The sequence below is a fragment of the Balaenoptera borealis genome (assembly GCF_965194805.1).
Source record: "Balaenoptera borealis genome assembly, chromosome: 21".
NCBI classification, from domain to species: Eukaryota; Metazoa; Chordata; class Mammalia; order Artiodactyla; family Balaenopteridae; genus Balaenoptera; species Balaenoptera borealis.
In genome coordinates this window covers 10,949,163-10,973,308 of record NC_138880.1, presented here as the reverse complement: position 1 = coordinate 10,973,308, position 24,146 = coordinate 10,949,163, and the positions used below count along the sequence as shown (strand labels likewise).

The 24,146-nt window shown below is 41.4% G+C and overlaps 1 protein-coding gene across 21 annotated transcripts in view; it reads left to right on the top strand.

Moving 5' to 3' along the window:
* Positions 1-24,146, top strand: part of LOC309619657 (uncharacterized protein) — a 386,823-nt gene that overhangs the window by 180,956 nt on the left and 181,721 nt on the right. For 2 of the 21 annotated variants that reach the window (XR_014239105.1, XR_014239106.1), the window contains exon 6: positions 14,057-14,179. The exons of the other annotated variants lie outside the window; for them this stretch is intronic. The gene's annotated coding sequence lies outside the window, so the exon portion shown is untranslated. The remainder of the gene's footprint in view (positions 1-14,056; positions 14,180-24,146) is intronic. 21 annotated transcript variants of the gene reach the window in all.

The window sequence follows — 24,146 nt, the reverse complement described above, 5'->3', positions numbered from 1 at the left end:
GTCACAATAAAGGAATGTTCTTTGATGCCAAGAAGCATGGAACATTAGAACATGGTAAACATAATACCTAAATACAGTAAAATAACATAGCATAATGGCCTGATTCTCTCTTAAAATGAGAGGCTTTTTGTTGTTTTTATTCTAAAGGGTCTGGTTGGGGGACATAGCTGGGAGTAAGATGGAGTGCATAAAAGAGCCATCAAGGTGATAGTTTGGAGGAAATTATTATTATTTGCAGCTTGGGCCGAATGGAAAGGAAGAGAAATTTGGGAGAAAAATGTACTCCAAATAAGTGAGATGGAGATTACAGTCCAAAATATGCCATTAACACCAAATTACAAAAGTCTTTCCAAGAGCCAGGCAAAGGCACAAAGTAAAAGCAAAGTTTTAAAAGGTGTAATTTGAAGAGTCAGGAGAATATACAAACAGAAAAAAAAAAAAAAAAAAAAAAGGAAGAAAGTTAAGGAGTCAGCCAGATAGGAAAGGACACTATTTTTCTAAGTGCATTTTAGGTACTTTTTTCTTGTCCTGCCTACTACAATGTTAGTGAATATCAACTATACATTTTGGAGTCTGAGTCCTAAAAAAGTTGGTGATTGTTATATTATCCCTTGTACTTTTTGTAATTTAAAATTTTGATAATTTCTAAATTAAAAGATGAGGTTGGGAATTTGAGTTCATTAAAGTAACTTCAGGAATGGTAAACAAATGACATCCTGATATAGTAGTATATGAAATGCTGTCTGCATTGCTTTTATATATTTGGAGGCATAATTATTGTCTTCCAGCAAGATAATGGAACCAATTTGCTCTTGTTTCATCCTCCAAACATTTTTTGGGTGATTACTATATGCCATTCTCTATGTTGGGCACTAGCCATCCGAAAATGAAAGATTTTGCTTTCTTCTCTGGAAAACTCAGTATCCTGTAACTTCTTAACGCTAAATTCTAGGGGAGCCCATCGTGGCTTATTTTCCCTTCTGGAGAGTTCTGTGTCTAATGTTTCTCAACTTATTAAGACACTACTTTTTTCCCCTATCATTTCTCATCATTTCATGAACTACAGAAAATTAATCTTTTCCTATTATAGCCACACCTTGATTCTGATTATTCCTCTTAAACATCTTTTTCATTATTCTTCTTCATGCCTTATGATTGCTTCCAGAAAACAATCACCAATGTATGATGTTTTCAACCATGGAAGATTTTTTTTAAATAAATAAATTTATTTATTTATTTATTTATTTGGGGCTGCACTGGGTCTTCCTTGCTGCGCACAGGCTTTCTCTAGTTACGGAGAGCTGGGGCTACTCTTCGTTGCGGTGCGTGGGCTTCTCATTGTGGTGGCTTCTCTTGTTGTGGAGCACGGGCTCTAGGAGCATGGGCTTCAGTAGTTGTGGCTCACAGGCTCTAGAGCACAGGCTCAGTAGCTGTGGCTCACGGGCTTAGTTGCTCCACGGCATGTGGGATCTTCCCGGACCAGGGCTTGAACCCGTGTACCCTGCAGTGGCAGGCAGATTCTTAACCACTGCACCACCAGGGAAGTCCCCCAAAGGCTCTTCTTGACATGGGCCAGAGATGTCTTGAGTGCCTCTGAATCTGGTCAGTGATTTCAGCTTTTCTAGAAGAGTCCACAGCTCTAGCAAATCAAGGGTTGTTTTTCTCAAGCCAGGATACTTTTGTAAGTAAAAAGGGACACCATGAATAATGTTGCTGGGACAGCAATTGTAAACCAAGACAGTCCCAGGCCAAGGAGGATGAAATGTCACCCTTCCTAAAGGGATTGTCCCTGGTTAGCATTCAGCTGTTTCTGAGCACACAGAGTTGTCTAAAGGCCATGACTGACATGCTTATTTGGTGGCATTCCTTTTGGGGGTTTCCCAGAGCAGTCTTGCCCATCACCCTCCACTTTGATCTTCCTCTACCCTAGTAACCTGGGCCCATCTTGCTCTAGGCTCCATGCCAGTCCTTTCTCCTGGCTGTCCTGTCACTGCTCACCTTTCTTGTTTGCATTCAAGCTGATTTCCCTGGCTGAGGACTCAGCCTGACTTAAATGTTGCTGCCCCGGACTCCCGAAGCTGCACCTCTAACCTGGACTTGTTCCTAGAAATTGACTCACCCTAGGATACTGGCGCTTCTCAAGAATGGAAATGGAATTCTGCCACAGAACTTGGGGAAAGGTTTCCCATGGGCGGTCTGTGCTTCTCTTGCATGGGTGGAGGTGCCAGGGCCTCACACTGCTCTCAGCCCATTTCCATTGCGTCTCCTCTGTGGCGAGCCCCTCGTAATTCTCAGAGCATCCCAGGAACAGCGTTTTGTCTCAGTATCTTATAATCTCTCTGGGGGTGGTTAAGTCAGAAGATTACTTTGGATCACAAAGTATACAGGAAAACTCCAGTTTGTGAAAACATTCTTGGAATGGGGTTTTCTCATTAGTAGATATTTCTACTTAATTGGAGTAAAATAAATTTTTGTCTTTTATTATCAAAAGATAAAGCAGTCTTCAGTAGTAATGTAGTTAACAATAGCAAACATTTACTATGTGCCTACTTTTTAAAAAAATTTATCTTACTCAAGTATAGTTGTGTTACAATGTTGTGTTAGTTTCTGGTGTACAGCAAAGTGATTCAGTTATATATATAACACATATATATTATATGTACATATAACTTATATGTATATGTATTCTTTTTCATATTATTTTCCATTATGGTTTATCACAGGATATTGAATATAGCTTCCTATGCTATACAATAGGATCTTATTGTTTATGTATTCTGTATATAATAGTTTGCATCTGCTAATCCCACAAGTCTGTTCTCTATGTTTGTGAGTCTGTTTCTCTTTCATACCACATGGCTATTACATGCCAAGTACTCTTATTATATTCACTACTAATCTCATTTAATAATAACTTTGAGAGGTAGGCGCATAATTACTCCCATTTTGTTGATGAGAAAACCAAGTCTTTGAAAGATTACGTAACTTGTCCGACATTACATAGATAGTAAGAGGCAAAGTAGGGATTGGAAACCAGGAATTTTGTACCTTAGTATTTAGGCTTGAGCTACTACTATATTGTCTCCACACTGACAGTAGGTAATCTCACAAGCTTCTGAGATAATTTTTTTTTTTTTCTGGTACTATCAGAATTTATTGAAGGGCTTCTTCATCTACGGTTTGTGAACTTGCGTGGGAATAAATTGCATCTTTATTTTCACTAATCTCTAACTGAAATTTGGCATGTTTTCCAATTGTAATGTAAGCAGCAAATGACAGTAATATTAGCATGACCTTGACTTTGTCACCAATACAAATCTTGGATTTTTCACATCATGCTGGAGTCATCGTAGACATTTCAAAATATGAGAGAATTTTTTTTTTTTGTAAGAGTGCACTTTTCAAGGATATCCTCCTTGCTTCCTGTTGTCAGTCCCAGACCGTTGCTACTGCACCTGCCATTACAACTTCTACTCCTTTGAGGTCCTTGTTATTCAACTAAACTGTCATTCTTCCATAAGGACTGTCCAATCCCTCTATTTCTCCTTGTCATGGTGAATGAATCCAAGTGACTGAGTCATTGTCTCTTGGTTCCTCCGTCCTGTCATTTCCGTCAAGAGCGGGGGTAAATTTTGCAGTCTCCTATTATGACTCTGACTCTGTAACAGGGAAGAGACAATTTTGACTCCATGGTGGATCTGTTTCTTTGACTTTAGCCTTTGCTTTTTGTTACTTTTGTTATTATAATCGTACTTAACGGCCTGCCTCAGGGAATCCTACCCACGTGAATGGCTGCAAGAAAGGAGAAATGAACACATCCCCTCCCCAAGGCTGACCCTTCCAGGAGATAATTTGCAGGACTGATGCCTTTTTACTTTACTTCCTTCTCTGATTCTATGAAAGAAACTGGCATCCAGACCCCGATAAGATGGTTATTTTGAGACACTAGTCTGCCATCTTCTCGGTCTGCTGGCTTTCCTGATATAGTCGTATTCCCTGCCTCAACACCTCGTCTCCGATTTATTGGCCTGTTGTGTGGCGAGCAGAGCGAGCTTGGACTTGGTAACAATACCACTTCCAATGTGTGGGTTCTTTCCCCCCACCAAGCAATTCTGTGACACCAGCTGGGTGTCCTACAATTCAACGCAGTTCTGAGACTATCTACCTGAAGATAGCATCAGATCCCACAGCTTAAGGGCTCAGTCCAACAAGACTGTTCCCCCACCGCCAACACTTCAGTGGCCAATCACAAAACCAAGCTGTCACTTGTGCTTCTGACCACAAGTGATTCAGAGATCAGAACCACTCTGATTGTAAATCAGAGATTCCAATGGGTTTGATTAATTTGTGAGAGCAGCTCACAGAACTCAGAGAAACATTTTACTTACTAGACTACTGGTTTATTGTAAAAGAATAATTCAGGAACAGCCAGATGGAAGAGGTGCACAGGGCAAGGTATGTGGGAAGAGGCGTGGAGTTTCCAGGCCCTCTCTGAGCGGGTCTGAATCTCCACTTGTTCACCCATCTGGAAGCTCTCCAAACTCTGTCCTTCTGGGTTTTATGGAGGCTTCATTCCATAGGCAGAGTTGATTAAATCATTGGCCATTTGTGATGGAACTTAATCTCCAGCCTCTCTCCCCTCCCCAGAGTCAAGAGGTGGGACTGAAGTTTCCAACCCTCTCTAATCAAGTGGTTGGCTCCCCCAGCAACCAGGCTTTCAGAAAGTCACCTCATTAAAATAACAATGGAGTTAGAGTCTGTCATAGAGAGTGAAGTAAGTCAGAAAGAGAAAAACAAATACAGTAGGCTAACACATATATATGGAATCTAAGGGGGAAAAAAAAAAAAGGTCATGAAGAACCTAGTGGCAAGACGGGAATAAAGACACAGACCTACTAGAGAATGGACTTGAGGACACAGGGAGGGGGAAGGATAAGCTGGGATGAAGTGAGAGAGTGGCATGGACATATATACACTACCAAATGTAAAATAGATAGCTAGTGGGAAGCAGCCAAATAGCACAGGGAGATCAGCTCGGTGCTTTGTGTCCACCTAGAGGGGTGGGATAGAGAGGGTGGGAGGGAGAGAGACGCAAGAGGGAGGAGATATGGGGATATGTGTATATGTATAACTGATTCACTTTGTTATAAAGCAGAAACTAACACACCATTGTAAAGCAATTATACTCCAATAAAGATGTTAAAAAACAAACAAACAAACAAAAAACAAACAAAATATACCTTCATCACTGTTATCACAGGAAATTCCAAGGGTTTTAGAAGCTCTGCACCAGGAACAGGATGAAGACTACATCCTATTTCTACTGTAAATCACAATATCACACCTTTGTACTCAGCCCAGATAACTAAGTTCTGTTCCATGGCATGTGCACTATGATGATGTGATTCTATATCCCCGTGTGGGCTGTGAAACCTCCCACGCGCTCCTCCACGCTCGCCTTATCTTCCCATTTATTGCCTGGTCTCATGTAATGGAGGGCGTTGGTCCTCAGCGATGGTTCACCCAGATCCTTGCTCCATCCCCATCCCCATCCTCTGAGATGGCAACTTCCGTGTTTCCTCCTCAGGAACATCCTCCCTTTCCTCGTAGGTCACATTAACCATATGTTCTCAGAGCACCAAGGGCATCGCCTTCTTCACAGCTATAATAAGTAGCAATCCTTTAATTGTACATTTATACTTTAAGTGTCCTCAGGGCAGAGTTTACTTCTATTCTGTTCACCTCTGAATCTCAACAGTGCCTGACACAGAATAGGTTCTAAATTAAAATATACTGAATAAATGAATGGATGAATGAGTGAATGAAATATAAAATTTTATTCATACTATTCTCCCATTTCCAGAAAAGAAGATATACATATTTTCCCCCTTAGTTGAAAAAATGGAAAAGACAGAATTTTCTGAATGGCCTTTCTTGGAATCCTAGTTCTATATGAACTACCTTGGCAATGTTTACTCTTGATTTTTCCAAAAAATTTTATTTTCCACTAAACTAGAATGTAAGTAGAAGTTCGGTCTCACAGGAATTTTAAATATAGCAGAGTTGTGTTTTTGAAACTGTAGGCAAATAAGCATCCCTGTGTTTCCTGATCACGCGCTATAATTTGTTTTGTTCGCTGCTACCTCTTTCAGTGTATCTTAGTTCCCTAGAGTCTGTAAATGGTTGAGAAAAAGAGAAGTTATTTCCTTTGGTTTATGGAAAATTGTTTTCTTACTTTTCCAGTGGAATAAACATTAGATTCTACAGTGCTTTCTACCTGGAACTAGTCTGCCAAAGTGTGAAATTTCATGCTTTATGGCCCTTGCTGATGGTAATTAACATACACGAGTTCTTTCAAAATGACTTTTGTAATTGCATTTTTTTTTTGTCTGAGACTTCAGACATTCAGTTGTTTTGTTGCAAAATTTTGAATTCTCTAAGAAGTATGTTTCTGCTCATGATGTCAATTCCTTAAAAAAAAAAAAAAAGAGGCTCTTTCTTTAGAATTGGTCTCTTGGTTAATGTTTATCCAAGATTTTACTGAGTTATTTAAAAATACACCTACCACTTTTAGATCACGCCTTAGGGAAATTGTTATGCTTAAGAGTATAAATTGTGATATTTTAATATGCTAAATTATGATGAAATCATTGAAGGCATCATCATGTGAAGAAACCCCCAGGGAGGTTATTAGCAATTTAGCATTTACAGTTCATGAGAGAATGCTAATTTCACTTACAAAGACAGTACTCATTATGAATAAGACCCAATGATTGTAAAAGCCTGAAAATGTGAAGTTGATGATTATACAGATATACTTAGAATAAATGCATCTGATAGTGTAGAAGAAGTTGAGCATCTTGATTCAGTTAAATTTCCTTCCAGATTCTTTTTTTCTGGAAACCCGAATTGCAGTGACCTGTCTGCCTTGAATGTGTATCCCAGTTCTGTGATTTTAACCTGTGCAGGTGAGCACTAGCTATTGATTAGAGTATACGAGCAGATCATGGCGTCTTACACAGTAACTAAAAAAGCCATCACCGTGTCTCCTAATTGGATTAAAGCCCACCCTAATGATCTCATTTTAACCTAATTACCTCTTTAAAGACCCTATCACCAAATACAGTCATGCTCTGAGGTACCATGGCTTAGGGCTTCATCGTATGAATTTGGGGGGACACAATTTTGTCCATAACAAAGGCAGAAATGCTGAGGGGCTGACATGCCTCTTGGAGTTACGTACGGGGTGAAGCAGGCCTCCCAACCCACCCATTTGCTCAGAACAATGCAACCATTTCAACCTCATGGATAAAATCACTTGGAGGCCTTGTTGAAACAGATTGCTTATTAGAGTTTCTGGTTCGGTAAGTCCAGGGTGGAGTCTGAGAAACTGCCTTTCAAAGACATGCCCTGGTGATGTTGCTGGCTGCTGGTCTGGAGACCACTCTTCCAGGGTCACCGCTCAGGGTACAGCCCCCAGCCCAGCGCCAATACCCCGGATGACCCCTAGAGGGCTCTGAGCAAGGCTGCACTGCCCGGTCAGCCAGCGGCCTGGAGACAGGCTGTGGGGCTTTTTCTCTTTTTCCGGCTGGTGGTAGAAGCTCTTTTTTTTTCTGATTGCCATGTTTAAGAAGCTCAGTTCGCTCTGGAGATAAAGATTGTCACTGTTCCCTGTTCCTTTCTCTCTATTTTTCTGAGCTGTTTGCTTCAGCTAGGCTCTTCATCTGTCTGTGCGATGGGGCCATTTATCCCGCGCACAGCGTGGTGATTTCCAGCCACGCAGAAGACAGTGGCTCTGGGATTTGTCATTGTTAGCCATGGTTTTAGATTTCCTTAACACGCTTAGTTGTCTGTTTCCTGAACACTGTGTGTGAGTGTGTGTGTGTGTGTGTGTGTGTGTGTGTGTGTGTGTGTGTACCTGGGGAAAAGAGAGGGAAGAAGGTATGTCTTATTTAGTGAGTTTTTCATCACATAACTCCAGCATATTTTTTCCCTTAGGACAACTCTGGCTGAGGGCTGGTGCTTTTCGATGCTGTCTTGAAGCTGGGTATTACGATTTAATGCCAACTACTACCAATTATCATAAAACAAAACTAAGAAATTATGTTTATAACATTCGGTTCTGCAGGTCCTAAATTGGCTACAAAGGCGTACATCATCATTATGGACATTAGTGTTAAGTGGGTGCATTAATATTTTACTTCTGTATTATCAGGGTTGAATGGTAGTAAACGCTAACAGGCAGAGTACAAAGAACTTAAAGAAGGGGTTTTTCTTTATTACTCTTTTGCCTGTTTGTCCACTTATGTGATGTGCACACAGTCCAAACCAGTCATTCCAGCCAGCTCTATAATCCATTTGGGCGACTCCATGATTAATCTGGCCCAGACAATCGGTAGCAGGGAGGAAGACAAAGGAAATAAAAGACCAGCTGTTGTCCCGTCCGACTGCCCACTGGATAGACGTAGCCTCTGCCTGCTTTACAAACTTTGTTCTAGAAAGTTACATGACTCTACTAACATTGTGTGTGTGTGTGTGTGTGTGTGTGTGTACATAAGTTCACGGTCATGAACAATGCAAACTTAAAGAGATTGTACAAATGTACAGTGTAGGTGCAATAGCAAAAGAAAATGACGTAAAGGGAGTCATTTCTTTTGCTCATTAACCATTACTTGGTCTGGATTGTTAAGAAGCCGCTCTTCCAAAAATATAAGTCCTTCTTGAGATAGTTATGCCAATCATCTGTTCACTCAACAAATATTTACAAAGTGCCTTCTCTGTGCTCGGCATTTATATTAGCAGCTGTGAACAGACCAGTAAATAGCACATAGCTCCTCTTCTTATGGAGCTTATAATATGCTGAAAGAGATAAGCAATAAAGAAGTAAATAAACAATTGAACAATGGTAGAAGTGCTACAAAATAAACAGGGTGATGTGATAGAGGATGGGGGAAGGGTGCAACATCCTTTGAGGGGGTGGTCAGGGAAGGCTCAATGAGAAGGTGACATTTAGCTGAGAAAAGATGGAGAGAGCAATGTGGGTAGAGAGAACCGCGTGCGGGAAAGCCTTAAATCAGCAACATTCTAATCAGATGGTCTCCTAAGGGCTATGTGTTTGAAAGGATATATTTTCACTGATGGGTAAAGGTCAAAAGTAATTTTGGATCTAAGATAGTGTCAGGGGAAAGCAGAGCTTGGTGGGCAGTCTGTGGTCATTGTGAAAGCCATGGCCACAGGGAAGAATAAAGGAAGTGTGACAAAGGCATATTTTTCTATTTTGCAATTATGTCTAAAAACCTGTGATGCCACCAGCAGCCTGTGTGCTATAGGAAATTTGCCCTAGGACAGCATCCTCTGAGAAAGGGCAGAATTCCTTAACTCTTGGTCTCTTCACATTTTGCTGGTTCCACATTGTGGCCTAAACATGGAGAGAGGTGCACTGCACTGTTTTTCCTTGTGGTCTCACCTGCTTGCTGGGCTGTGGGCATGATGGGCTAGTCCACCTGTATAAATAATCCAGGCCTATTTGGAACTGCCCATTGATCTGAACTGCACCTCCTTTGGCCATTCAGCAAAGACAGAAGGCCGGTCTTGTATTCTATATCAGGCCATGGCTCTATCCTGCAAAACTACTCGGTTGAAGAGTGAAAAATCTATTCAATCAACCCATTGTTTAGTATTCAAAACATTTAGACAGTTTGACTGGGCTTTTAACTGAATTGGCCATAATTTGAATGGACGTAAACAACTGTTCAAATTAACCAAAATGAAATGGGGGATCAAGACAATTAATCTAGTCTAATCATTCACTCAAACAACTGAATGAAAAACAATCCTGTGTCATTGAACCCATCTTATTCTACCTGCTGGAGGAGGGGTTTCAGAGTCAGGACTGCTATTACCCAGCTGAGTCTGCTTGACAATGGGAAACCCAGGCCAGACTCAATCACTTTCCCTTTTCGTACCTCAGATGTGGAATTTACTGAGGCATCGCCATGAGCTTGCAGCAAAGATCCAGTTAGAGCTTTGGGTACTGATTTCTCAACGTTTTTCAATGGGTAATATAGTATCTACCATTTATTGAGATGAATGGAATGTTACGAGATGGTTAGGGATGAAGCTGTCTAGACAAAGGAAACAATATATTTTGGGGTTGTGAGGTTGGGGAAAAGTTCAGTATGTTCAGAAATGGTTATTCATCCATATGCTAGAACATAGGACCAGTGGGAGAGAATGATGAGGGAATAAAGGTAGTTGGGGCAAGTTTATGAAGGATTTGTAAGCGCCATGCTGAGAAGAATGAGTTTATTTTTCAGGCTAGTGGTTCTCAAGCTTCTGTGTGATTAAGGATGGCAGGGTAGGGGGGAGAGAGGCAGTGTTTACAGCGCAAATTCCTGGCTTACCTACTGAGATGACAATTCAGTAGGTCATGAGTGAGGCCTGACTGAGAATATGCCTTTCTAATGTTTCAGGTAATTTAGATGCAGGAGGTCCAAGAAGAATCACCATCTGAGAAGCATTTCTGTAGGTAATAGGAAGCTCTGGGAAGGTTTAAAGCTAGGGCGTGTCTTATAGGATTGCACTACCCTGGTCTAGCTGAATTCTTCCAATAATTTGCTGCATTCTCAGCTTTACTGATGTTATGGTATATGACCTGGTCTTGTATATTTTCTCATTGGTCACTGTCAGCTGGTACCCACAGGAGACTGATATGAATGATAACAGGAAGTCAAAGATTCTCTGGTACTGCCATGTGATGTGGCCACCATGAAAATCTTTCATGCTGAATTGAAATGTATAGTCATGATTCAATTTAAAAACTTCCCCAAACACAATTAAGTTTTATCTACATTTGCATGGTGCAATTGTGCCTAGCACTCTGGTGATTCATTGGCTACTCCAAATGTTTTGGTCAATCTAATTTCCTACAACTAAAGCCATTCAGAGTTCTCTGGGAGGACCCTTCTCTGTTCCTTAATGATATAATTTAGCTGGTCTCTAACACCAATCTTCTGCTTCTGAAATCTATTGTATTTTTCATATTATTGCCAGAGTTGATTTTCTAAAACTCTGGTAAAGATCATTCAACTTCTTAAAAAAACAAAAACAAAAACAAAGCAAACAAACAAACAAAAAACACCTTTATTCCTAGGAAGGGAGCTAATTTTCATTGACTCCTTCCCTTGTACCTAGGGGTAAGTGTAACAAATTACATTAAATTACATTTAACCCTTATGAAGCTGGTCTTGTTATTTCCATTTGAGAAGGAAATCTCAAGATCCAACTTCCAGGAAGCAACTGTGCTGAAATCTGAATTCTGTTCCAGAACCTGTTCTCTTTCTAGTATATTATCGAATGGTTCAGATAAAACAGAGGTAGTAGAACTACCTCACAAAGGAAGTTTGGTTCAGTGGAAAGATCACTGGCCCAGGAGTGAGTCATGAGGGTCTTACTGGGTAAACTCTTGTTACCTTTTCTCTGTGTTCTCTGGCTTTTTATCTGTAAAATGGGGATGGACCCAAAGCTGATCTAGAATGTACTTTTTTATTTGATATTTTAATTGGCTTATTATCTTTCTCTCTCTCCTAGCTTATAAGCTCCATGATGGTAAGGATTTTAAAACTGTGGTAAAAAATATACAACATGACGTTTACCACTTTAACCATTAAAAAACATTTTGTTCCTCTGGGGGACCACTTGCCACTGTTAGAACAGCCACAGAATTCAAGGCAGTTTTGCTTAACTCGCAGGGTTTCCTCTTCCTTGAATACGCCCTTCCTCTAATTTTGGGAATTCTACTTACTTTTTGTACTTCTTCCACGAAGACTTTCCAAATTCTCCCAGTCCTAAACAGTTGTTCTCTGCTCTCTTCTTTTCACTGCACATTTGACCTTTACTATAGAGCTAATTTAATTTTGCCATATGACATACAATAGCATATATTACCATATTTTACAGATGTTTCCCTATTCTTCTGCCCCCACTTCATCATCTCCAAATGATTATATGGCATATTTTCTCCCAGAGGCTGGGGATGTAAAAGGGACTTAAGGTTTGGCTTCCTTCAAGCTGATCACAGGGCAGGGCAGCTAACATAGGTCTTTCTCTTGCCAGTCTGTATTCACCAGGGTAGCCTCTCTGCTATAACAAGCAACTGCCTAATCTCACTGGATTAACTTAAGAAAGGTTTGTGTTTCTGCTCCTGTCCTGGTCTAGTGCAGGTTGATGGAGAAGCTCTGTTCCCCTCAGTCACGTCCATGGCCCCAAGCTTCCTTCTAGGGACTCAAGTATCTCCTGGGCTCTTGAAGTCCTTCTCGGGACTTTTTTTTTTTTTTTTTTTTTTTTTGCCTCAGGCCAGCAGGCAAGGGAAGAAAGCAACAAGGAGGATAGAATGGGATCTTTCATGGGTCAGGCTTGGATGTGGAAAGAAGCACTTCTGCCCATATTCCTTTGGCCAGAGTTCTGTCTCACGGCCGCTCCTGATTGTGAGAGTGGCTTGGAAATGGAGTTTAGCTGTGACCTGGGAAAAAAGAAGATGCAAGTTTGATGAGTATTTAATTGAGTTCTCTCACACAGACCAAAAGCAACTTGAAATCTCCTTAAGAGCTATGTTGTAGCACACAGTTCAGGGGGATAGACTTTCTTGGAAACAATAACAAGATAAGCCAAGTCTCTGAGTGACGAGAGAGCATCACCTGGGCAGGAGATTGGCAAATAGTATTTGGTGGTACAGCGTGTGTTGGTTACCCTGATGACACCCCCGTGGAGGTAAGCCCCAGTCTTACCAGGTCAGGATCAGACCGGAGTCAGGGATCTGATTTTTATAGCGAGGCTCCGAGAGCAGAGGGCATTCAGTTTGGAAGTGAATGCAAACGCTCCTCCCTGAAATCAAATGGACCAGGCTTCTGCTTTTATCAGGACGGGACTCAGTGGCCTGCCCGCTCTGTGTGGAAGCAAGCTGCGCCAGGCGGCCTCGGCACCACTTTATTGGAGGCGGAGGAGGGCACAGGTTCTGTCTCGCATTTGACTGATCAAAACGGTTTCCTTCTGAGGCTCATCCGCCACGCCAGTCTCTCGTTCCTCAGTCAGTCCTGCGTTCTCCCTAAACCCTTTACACGGATGGGCATTTTTGAGTTTGACAAATGGCACTGTCTGCATGGAGATGAACGAGAGCGGTCTGATTCTTATTTAAACCCAGCACGTCTGCAGTAACCAGAGATGTGTTGGAGCAGACAGCAACACCTGGAGCCCAGCAGAAAACAGGACTGGGAATGGGGTAAAGCCAGGGACAGCCCAGAGGCTTGTGCAAACCATTCCCGCAGCATTAGGGGGGAAGCGACCAGATCAGTCTGATGTGCTAATTAACAAGCCTTTCCAAGAGTGAGGGAGGTTCCTCTGGGCCAAGTCCAGTCCGATATTGCTGTGGAAATGAATCTTCTGTTCCTTTTCTCTTATAGAACCCAGGGGCCTCTTGAACATTCTCCTTTGTCACATTTATTTGTTTCAAAGAAGGAGTTTGCTGACAGCACCCCCATTAAGACGACTCCCCTTATTTATCAATCCAGCCAAGCCCCCTGACAGAAAGGGGGTTTGGTGTTTTAAAAATAAGTTTTCTTCCCAGATGAAGCAAAGCGTGGAGAAAGGGGAAAGAAAAGTGAAACGTGAAGCTTGTTGTGTGAAAGGCAGTTTCACTGTTTTCCTTTGGCTGCTTTTGTTCTCCCTGAGGGAGTGTTTGTGTCTGTCCCCAATTTGCTAGAGATGAAAGCCCAGTTGTCCAACCATAAAAGACAGGAAAGGATGTGGGGAGGAAAGGCTTTTCCAGTACTAATTCTTGGTCTTCAGATTGAAAGAGGACCTGGGGACCAGTTATAGTTGCTCAGTATATGCGGGAATGTTCCAAATGTGAGTTTGCAAGGCTCTGTGTCCTGGAAAGTTCTGTTGGACAGTTGAAGTTCCCAGGGGTGGAAAATAACATTATTGGTATAGAAATTTTATTTTTTTCAAAGCTCCTTTTCATCTCTCTGAGCTCAATCTTCTTATTCCTTTTTACCATCAGAAGAATCAAAGGGAGCTCCCTGCCTGCGCCACCATCACCCAAGACACGCTCATCCCAATGATTCCGGGAACATAATCACCCCCGAGGGAATAGGACAGGGACTACAGATGGAAGGATGATCCAGTAAGTGCTATGGATCAATGGCGTGGTGTCGTAGAAACAGCACTGGGTCAGGTAGTGATTGGAAACGCGAGGGTGGAAACTGCCTTACATCTTTCCACTTCTCTGGCCGTGTAGAAAGCATTCCAACAATTCGACCTCATCTCCTACACTGTAAAACGTGGCTAGAGTGGTATTGGGTTACTTAGCATCTGTACCGATCTTCCTTATGATGGGGTTATGTCCCGATAAACCATCGTAAGTTGAAAATGTTGTGAGTCGAAAATGCATTTAATACACCTAACCTACAGAACATCATAGCTTAGCCCAGCCTGCCTTAAACGTGCTCAGGACACTTTCATTAGCTTACAGTTGGGCAAAATCATCTAACACAAAGCCTATTTTATAATAGAGTGTTGAATATCTCATGTCATTTATTGCAAACTGTACTGAAGGTGGAAAAGAGTGGTTGTCTGGGGGCAGGATGGTTGTCAGTGTGTCACGTGTTCACCCTCGTGGTCGCGGGACTGCCTGGGAGCTGCGACTGTCACTGCCCAGCATCGCAAGAGAGCAGGTCACTAGCTCGGGAAAAGATCAAAATTCCAAGTACGGTTTCTAGTGAATGCGTATCGCTTTTCTCACCGCCATAAAATTGAAAAATCAAAATTTTATTAGGTTGTTGGTTAATCATTTAGTAAATTCCTGTGTTTTCAGAGGACTCAAGCAGACTCGTCAAGGTACTTAATGTTCACCGTTTTGAGAAAGGCTGGTTGCCTCACCATCCCTGTATTCTTTAAATATGCTTTCAAAGTGATCCAAAACCACAGATAAAAGATAGCAATGAAAAAATTAGCATATTTTTCTTCCTGTGTAGGTGGGTGCCTATGTAAATGTGTGTTCTGCACTCTCAATGTGTGTTAACACGGGAGTGAGTGAGGTATGAAGAACAATGAAAGCAATTTAATTAATTCTACTGACATTGTTATGCCTTTCAATACAAGGAAGAATTAAGACTGGAGACGCCTAGAAATCTCCATGGCTGCTATTGATGTTCCTTTTCTGTTCAGTAAAAATGGAACTACGAATGAACAAAACCAACCAACCCCCGGCAGCTGATGGCTGATTGATGGTCAAATATCTGAGGAAGTTGGAGGAATGACCTACTTGCCCAGAAAGGAAGGACTTCTCCAGCCCCATCCTCCCTGCACAAAGAGGAAGAAGGCATTTCAGCTCAAGGGAAAGGAGAGAGATTGGTATGGTGTGAATTACCTATGGGGCTCCACAGAGTTCTGTGTCACCCCTGCTAATTAGCAGAAGTGCTTTCTTGATAAGCATTATTAGAGGCAATTTTAGCCACAAAAGTTCTGAAGAATGAAACCGGAAAAAAAACCATGGAAGGGTAAGAAAACTGGGTCAACTTGCAGGGCTTTATTTGAATTGTCTGCATATGTGAATAAAGCTCTGGAAACTAATTAACACTCATAAAAAATGTTTAGTTTTCAAATGGTCTATTCTAGCACTCCAGGGAGATGGTGGATTTATATGTAGCCATTGCCACTAACTTGGGCAAGTCACATAACCTCTTTGAGAAGTCCTTTCTATTTTTAAAAGTTGGATTGCTTGATTGAAGAATTTCTAAAGCCCTTGTCATTTCTATGTTGTATAATTCTCTGTCTGTAGGACAATGGTGCACAAGGAGGGGAGGGGAGTAATTTGTCTCCCAGGGGGCATTTGACGATGCCTGGAGACATCCTTGATTGTCGTGACTTGGGGCAGAGGAGATGGATTGTTGGGCTGGTGCTGGCATCTCATGGGTAGAGGCTAGGTTTGCTGCTAGACATCCAACAATGCATGGGACGTCTTGCTGCCACTCCCACTCCCCAACAAATAGTTGTTTTGGCCCAAAATGCCAATAGTGTCATTGAGAAACTCTGCTCTAAGAGTATAAACAGTGAACTTAGATCCTTGATTCCACTACTAAAGTTCCTTGGAAAATTTTAAAAGATTCAATTTCTTGATGATTACCACCCAACATTTTATATGATGGTTTTTAGAGGCTAACATTAGGTCCAAAGACAGATGGTGGGGTGGGACAGGAAGGGCTCCCTTATGAGGGAAACATGGTGCTCAGGTCTAGGGAAGAGGCCGTGCAAGAGCCCTAAAGGGCTTAGGGTGTGATTAGATAAAGGTATTTTCACTCATTTATAGGGCTGTTTGTCCATGATACAGGCATCAGATCAAAGGGGTAAAAGATAAAATAAAAACTCACTCTCCAAGCTGCTGATAAAGCAGATACATCTACACTTGAGCTATTTATGCAAAAACTGATAATCAAGTACCCTTTAGAGTCAAAGCTGCAACACACATAGTGGCCTAAAACAACAAAAATTTATTATCTTAAAATTCTATATATTAGACGTCCAATACAGGCGTCACTGGGCTGAAGTCCAAGGCAGGGCTTCATTTCCATCTGGAGGCTCCGGGTAAGAATCTATATACTTGACTTCTCCAGATTCTAGAGGCTGCCCATATTCTTGGGCTTATGGTCTCTTCCTCCATTTTCAAAGTTAGTCTGTCTGACCCTGACCTTAACCAGGGAAGGTTCTTTTAAAGACTCATGTGGTTAGGTTGGGCTCACATGGATAATCCAGGAGAACTTTCCATCTCAAGGTTCTTAACCTTAATTCCGTGTGTAGAGTATCTTTTGCCATGTGTGGTCACACAGCTTCCAGAGACTGGGCTGTGGACATCTTGGTGGGGGCGGGGGGCATCGTTCTGCCTACCGCAGCAGGGTTATATGTGTTGGATATTGTGGCACCTTCTAGATCCCCTGCAGAAATGAGACACTCATTTCCCCAGTTTTAGGGAGTGTTGGCAGTTGACGGCTCTCAGCTGAGTTTCTCCCTGGGAGTTGTCCTCAGCTAAAGAGAATTGCCACTCCCAAGCTTAAGTCCCCTTCCCAGAGGGAGCCCCCAGCCAATGACTGGTGGATGCAGCGATATAAAACTATTGGCCCCTTGTCTCAAGATAGGACACTTTGCAAGGGCCATTCCAGCTCCAGAGCTCGCCACTGGATTGGCGAGGTTTGCTGTGATTGCATTGCAGGTCAGCCCCTCTCTCTGTCTTGTCCTTCCTCCTTTACCTCCTACTGGCGCTGATCCTGAGGACACTCCCTGGTCAGCTTCCTGAAAGCAAATCTTCATCTCAGAATCTGTTCCTGAACTGTTAAGGCCAAGAGTTATATGAGGAAGCAAATCCTCAAATGGGCTTCTGGAGCTGGCAATGAAGACCCAACCACTGTTGGAAGAATGTGTATTGTTAGCTTCCTACCACATGCCACAGTGAAATGAGTGTAAAAACCTTCACCATGCTGAGCTGCAATCAGACATTGGTAGGAAAGTCTTGCTGGAGGCAGTCTTGGATGTTTGGGAAGTTTGAAGGGGGAGTAATTATTAGACTGGAATTTCTGGGGGCAATCTCTGCACTGAGAAATACAATAGTGGGTTAAGGTGATTGATCACCAATTAAAGGTTAAGTTTGAAGGCCTCCTTTCACCATATATTGAGTATACGGTAGCCAGAGTGTAGAAAAATCTGGGGATTCTGCCTAGGACTTAATTATAAGAGTGCCAGACTCCAGAGGAGGTTGAATTTTCAGCCTCAGCAAGTCTGCTCTGTGAGAGCAGGGCCTTTATCGGACTTGAGATAAGGATATTTGAATTGATGCACTTGAACCTCTTATATCTTCAGATCCCTCTGAACTCTCTGGGCCCACAGACATGACCCATTAAAGGCTTCCCTTATAGGCTAATGCTCTTCTGTTGCTTAAAGACAGTGCAGAGGTCTCTGCCTTGCAAGACATGCACATCCCCCTCAGGACCTCCCATCCCCTCCTATCCTGATCACCAGATCAATAACTAGGGTTAAGTTACAACATAACTTGGTCAGGGAAGTTCTGGACCAGCTAAGAGAAGATGAAGGAATTGCAGGACCTACCTATCATGTACTTACATGGTCTGGGCCACATATGGGACTGGGTCCTGAGATGTTGGATCAAGGTAGGATGTAAAATATAAGATAAGGAAGAGTTTATCTATATGGAAGCACCTCATCATACAGGATTTTAAAAACTGGCAAGTTAATTACTTTCCCAACACCTTATTGCTAATCCAGGGAGAAAGAGAAACGAAAGATCAAGAATTCAGGCCTAGCTGAAAATCATTCTATGATGGATCGAACCCTCAAGCCTTGGTGATATAAGCTTAGTTCTAGAAATTTCAACCAATTCAGTATATAGTGGTAAGAAATGAATTAAGACCTAATTATTCCTTAAAAATTTACAGCTAATTTCTGGAGAACCCTGGTCTAATGATAACAAATCTTAATTATCCCAAACGTACAAAATCATCTAATCCTTAGTTGATTTTATGTGATATGCTATACACAGCTTTTCCAGCAACTAGTTAAAATTCATTTTTAAGAAAAGCTGTGAAATAACATCATTTTAAAGCTGAGAACAGCATGGAGAACATTTGATTCAAAGCTCTATCATGACTGAGCTCCTAAAGGGCAGTGACTATATCCCCCCAAATGAACATAATGCCAGGAACTGAGTTTTGTTAACTCAGTGTTGAGCCCCCTGATGAGTCCCACAGATGTTACTTAACATCCCCAAGGTTGGACAGTGTGTTTGCGGCAATGTGAAACTGAGCTGAGTTTTATAGTCATGACTTTTTTTTTGAATTTTATTTTTTTTTATACAGCAGGTTTTTGTTAGTTATCTATTTTATACATATTAGTGTATATATGTCAATCCCAATCTCCCAATTCATCCCACCACCACCAACCCCTTCTCCACTTTCCCCCCTTGGTGTCCATATGTTTGTTCTCTACATCTGTGTCTCTATTTCTGCCTTGCAAACCGGTTCTTCTGTACCATTTTTCTAGATTCCACATATGCGCGTTAACATACGATATTTGTTTTTCTCTTTCTGACTTACTTCACTCTGTATGACAGTCTCTAGGTCCATCCACATCTCTACAAATGACCAAATTTCATTCCTTTTTATGGCTGAGTAATATTCCATTGTATATATGTACCACATCTTCTTTATCCATTCGTCTGTCAATGGGTATTTAGGTTGTTTCCATGACCTGGCTATTGTAAATAGTGCTGCAATGAACATTGGGGTGCATGTGTCTTTTTGAATTATGGTTTTTTCTGGGAGTCATGACTTTTTAAAAGATCTTTCTTCTCCATTAACTATTTCTTAGTTCACTGAAAGATCAGCCATAAAATGTAAATGTCCTTAAGAGAAGAACCGTACATTCACATTATTCATGTGGAAGTAGGTCTATTTCCACCTTGGGTTAATGGAATTTCATGAGGCAAATAGATGATTAGAGACTTTGGATGAGTGCAAGAGGGTCTTGCAGTTACCTCGAAAATAGCACCTCACTGATCCTTTCTTTATCTGGCTTATCTCTAAAATTTGCTGTGTGTTTTTTGTGGTGCTGATGATCTTGGGGGAAGAGCCAGGGGAAAAAGGTGAAAATAGGCCACTGAAATCTTTTGTTGTGGGCAGCACAGCAATGACCCCAGATTCCACCCCTCTGGATCCACTGTCACATTCATGTCATACTCACATTTCTTTGGGCTGCTTCCAACTATTGCATGAATATGGCAACGTTTTGAAGTCAAGTTTATTCTGGCAGCATCGTAGGACTCTTCCAGTGGAGGACGTTGGCTTTAGGACATCCCAGCGGCTGCATGAACCTTCTTGGAATCATGCGGCTGTTGAAAGCTCTTCCTGGTCAACTTCCATCTTTGTCTTTTTCCTTCCCCAGCATCATTTCTGCATCCAAATCTGAAGATTCTTCCAGCTTACCTTGTTCCACTTGCACTTCAGATCTTGTCTTGACACCTGCTTCTCAGAGGATCCAAACTAATGTAAGTGGTACTGAGAGTGCTCTGAGAAAGCAGGCAAAAAGATGAACATTTGGGACTGGATAGCTCTCTTCCTAGTGGGCAAAGGGAACACTATCCTGAGTGGTGAGTTGGCTATGGATGCCCGTGGAACAAAGTGGTGGCCCAGTTGCAAACGATTTCACTGGTGAGCCATTAGAAGATGTCCTGGTGGAGGAGAATGTCCTTGCAGGTGATGTGGAAGAATGATGCCTACAGAGACAATGGAATTGACTGATTACTGCTAAATTCCATTGAAGCCTTGCAGAAGCATAACGAGAAATTGAAGACTATGGGAAAATATCAATGAAAATAAGAGAACACCTGATTCAGTGAGTAGGAACCATAGAAATGAAACTAAACACAGGTATATAAACCATACCATCTACTTTGTGCCTAATAACAATAGGTTTTCAATGACTAAAATCTGTGTGTGTGTGTGTGTGTGTGTGTGTAGCCAACTTTTAGACCTGAATTGAGGCTAACATATAGAAGGAAAGGAGGAATGGATATTACATTTCTGAATCACACCGGTGTCTCCTAGACAGGAGAATTAGCTCACCCAATGAATGGATAATAGCATTTTTTTCTAATCTTAGAATTTACAGAAGGCATCACTGATGATATTCATTTCTATCTTAGATTTGCATAGAATTTTTCTTTTAAACAATCTGGAACCTGTACAGACAATGTTAGAAGCACGATTCACTTTGCTTGAAAATTTCATTAGAACAACCCACTATTAATTAAAATATGGTTATGATTACAACTGGGAATGCAGAAGTGGTGAGTTTGGTACACAGAAAGCTGGATTAAAGACACAAATTGGCAGCCAGTGCAACAAACTTGGGTTATACATGTGTTTGTTTGGTGGGGACATGCACCTTCCAATCAACCTTGATCCTCAATTCTCCCGATTGTCTGATATCTGGACCATTTCACTTGTCTGTATTACCAGCTATACCTTAGAAAACATCTGAGACTTTCACCATGATTAACATATCACATGCAGGACTTCCCTGGCGGTCCAGTGGTTAAGACTCCACGCTTCCACTGCAGGGGGAACAGGTTCCATCCCTGGTCAGGGAACTAAGATCCTGCATGCTGTGCGGCCAAAACCAAACCAAAAGAAAGAAAGAAAGAAAGAAACAAAAAACCATATCACATGCATTCCGTGTGTTCATGTGTATGTAAAGTTTTGAAAAGAAAAGAACGATAAGAAAAGGCTGTAAGACAACCAAAAAACAGCTCTTGTTTATTCCAAGCTATTTTTCCAACATTCTCCGCCCCTCTTGTGCTCTTAAATCTTTGTTTGGAAATGTTTGAATCATGTAAATACAAGAATTAGAATTACTATAACAATCAGTTATGTAGTTATTTTAAAAACAATTTTAATAGCATTTCATTTAACTGCTTTGCTAAAACAATCATTGCACCATGCAATCCAAATACAATTATTGAGATGGTTGACAATCTTTGTGTGTGTGTGTGTGTGTGTGTGTGTGTGTGTGTGTGTGTGAGTATGGAAGTTCTACTCTCAGCCAATTTCAATTGTATGATACAGTGTTACCAATTATAGTCACCATCTTATGCATTAGATCCTCAAAACTTATTCTTCTTATAACTAAAAGTTTGTACCAGTTTACCAGCTGCTTCTTATTTTCCCTCATCCCCTATCCCCTGGCAACCAGTGAAGTTATTTTTTTGTACTCCATCAACTGTTTACCTAGAGTATTCCTAAATAAAAAATAATTAACTCTTTACTAAGTTAATTTCTAAGAAAGAGATTAAAAATCAAGTATGGATCTTGGTGAATCTGGAATTATCTGGAAAAATAACCATCTCTCTTTTATTAGCAGTTCACTCTTGTAGTTAGAAATGCAAAGACCTGGAAACATTTTCTAAGTATCAGTTACTCAAAGGACATATAGATGCACAGTTCCCAGGGAGAGCAGAGTAGACAACGCTCATGGATAATGAAACAGTGCATTCCCTGTGCTTCAATAAAAATCTTTCAAACAAGTTCTTGAAGTTATCTCCTGTGCTAAAGGATTAAGCCATTAACCTTAACTGTGTCAATGCGTTCTTACTTTCAAATCCCACTTAATTAGTATCCAAGACAATATTAAGAACAAACTTCATACAGAGAAACGTGAAAAAGCATTAGTTGCTCATAAACATGATGGTCTTTTGAGACACCATGAAGGAAAAAAATGCCAGGCAGAATCTAAACTGTTATCTATACAAAGGGTAATGAAATTTGAGCCAAGAGGATACATTGCCAGAAGGCTTAGTAACATACTAGAGTGTAGCACCGTCTAAAAGAACTTTCTATGATGATAGAAATATTCTGTATCTATGCTGTCCAATAGGGCAGCCACTAGCCACACATGGCTGTTGAGCATGGAAATGTGGCTAGTGCAACCGAAGAACTAAATTTTAAATTTTATTTAATTTTGAGTTTAAATTACATAGTTACATGTGGCTAGGGACTACCATATTGCACAGTGCAGCTATAATGATTTATCATGATTTTCCTTACTTGGTCTTACCCATCACACTGATCCTTATGTCTCCCTTCTCCAAACAGCAACAACGAAAACAATAGCAATAACAGCCTTCCAATCTACGTAATAAACATGCACACTTGCCCAGAGGGGGCAGCCAGAGCCTGTGCCTGTGTCGGGGGTCCCCTGCAGATCTGGATAAAATGCAACAGGACTGGCAGTTTGATACTGAATTATTAGGGTGGATGGCAAGAGAGGGTCCACATCCAGAACTTGTTTCAGAAAGTTAGTACTATGTGTGCCATGGTTCTGGTGGAAGGAGCAGAGATAGAATTAAAGTACTTGAATCTGTTAACCTTTTTGTGTGAAAAGATAGCATCACCTATACCTATCGGAATAAGAACTTTTTAAGGCTCCTTGTCTGTTTCGTGAAGTCTTGCATTTCCAACACTTTAAACACTTCTTCTTCCAGAGTGGGATCCAATTTGTAGTTTTACATGGTGGGATGTGGTGGTGTATGTGTCCCGTTCAGGTTGGGGCGGACCTTCTATTACAGTAATAATAACTTCTGACACATGGTCTGACAAAAATTTCTGCTTTCTGATTTATAGTTTGTATCCGTAAAGTATTACCAAGGTGGATAAACACAAAGCACACTTAGCTGTATGATGAATTTCTTGAGTATTTTGAAATGAATACAATTGCATGAAATACTGATCGTCTCTAGGTGAATGATCACCATATTAATAGCTCTTTGCCACCCCCCTTGAATCTTCAAATGTAGTTTGCTTGATAGCATATTGGCTGTGTTGACAAGTCTCGTGCTTAAGGAAAAGCAAGATATTGAAGCCGAATCCAGCCTCTGTAGCCTGACACCGAATTAAATCTCAGAGACAGAGTTTTGGGTGAAGTAGGGTCCTGCTTGGTATCAATCTCAGGGCTGCTGTTTACCTCAGAGATTGTTTTGGCAGGGCCAAAGCGAAATGGAGGGCTTCCCTGGTGGCGCAGTGGTTAAGAATCCGTCTGCCAATGCAGGAGACATGGGTCCTGGTCCGGGAAGATCCCACATGCCGTGGAGCAACTAAGCCCGTGCGCCACAGCTACTGAACCTGCTCTCCAGAGCCCACGAGCCACAACTACTGAGCCCATGTGCCACAACTACTGAAGCCCGTGTGCCTAGAGCCCGTGCTCCACAACAAGAGAAGCCACTGCAATGAGAAGCCTGTGCACTGCAAAGAATAACAGCCTCCACTCGCCTCAACTAGAGAAAGCCCGCGCGCAGCAACGAAGACCCAATGCAGCCAAAAATACATAAATAAATAAATAAATGAAATGGAGAGATGAAGCTATGTCTTAATAAATATTGCTTTAAAAATATCTTCCTTAAGAAACAATTTTTTTCCCTAAAATTTCCAGATTGTAAGTGTTAGATTGATTAATTTCAGTCTAACACATTTCTCCCTCTGTGTTTGCTGGGAAGAGCAGTGAGCTGATGTATTATTAGCTCTGTTATTCTGAGT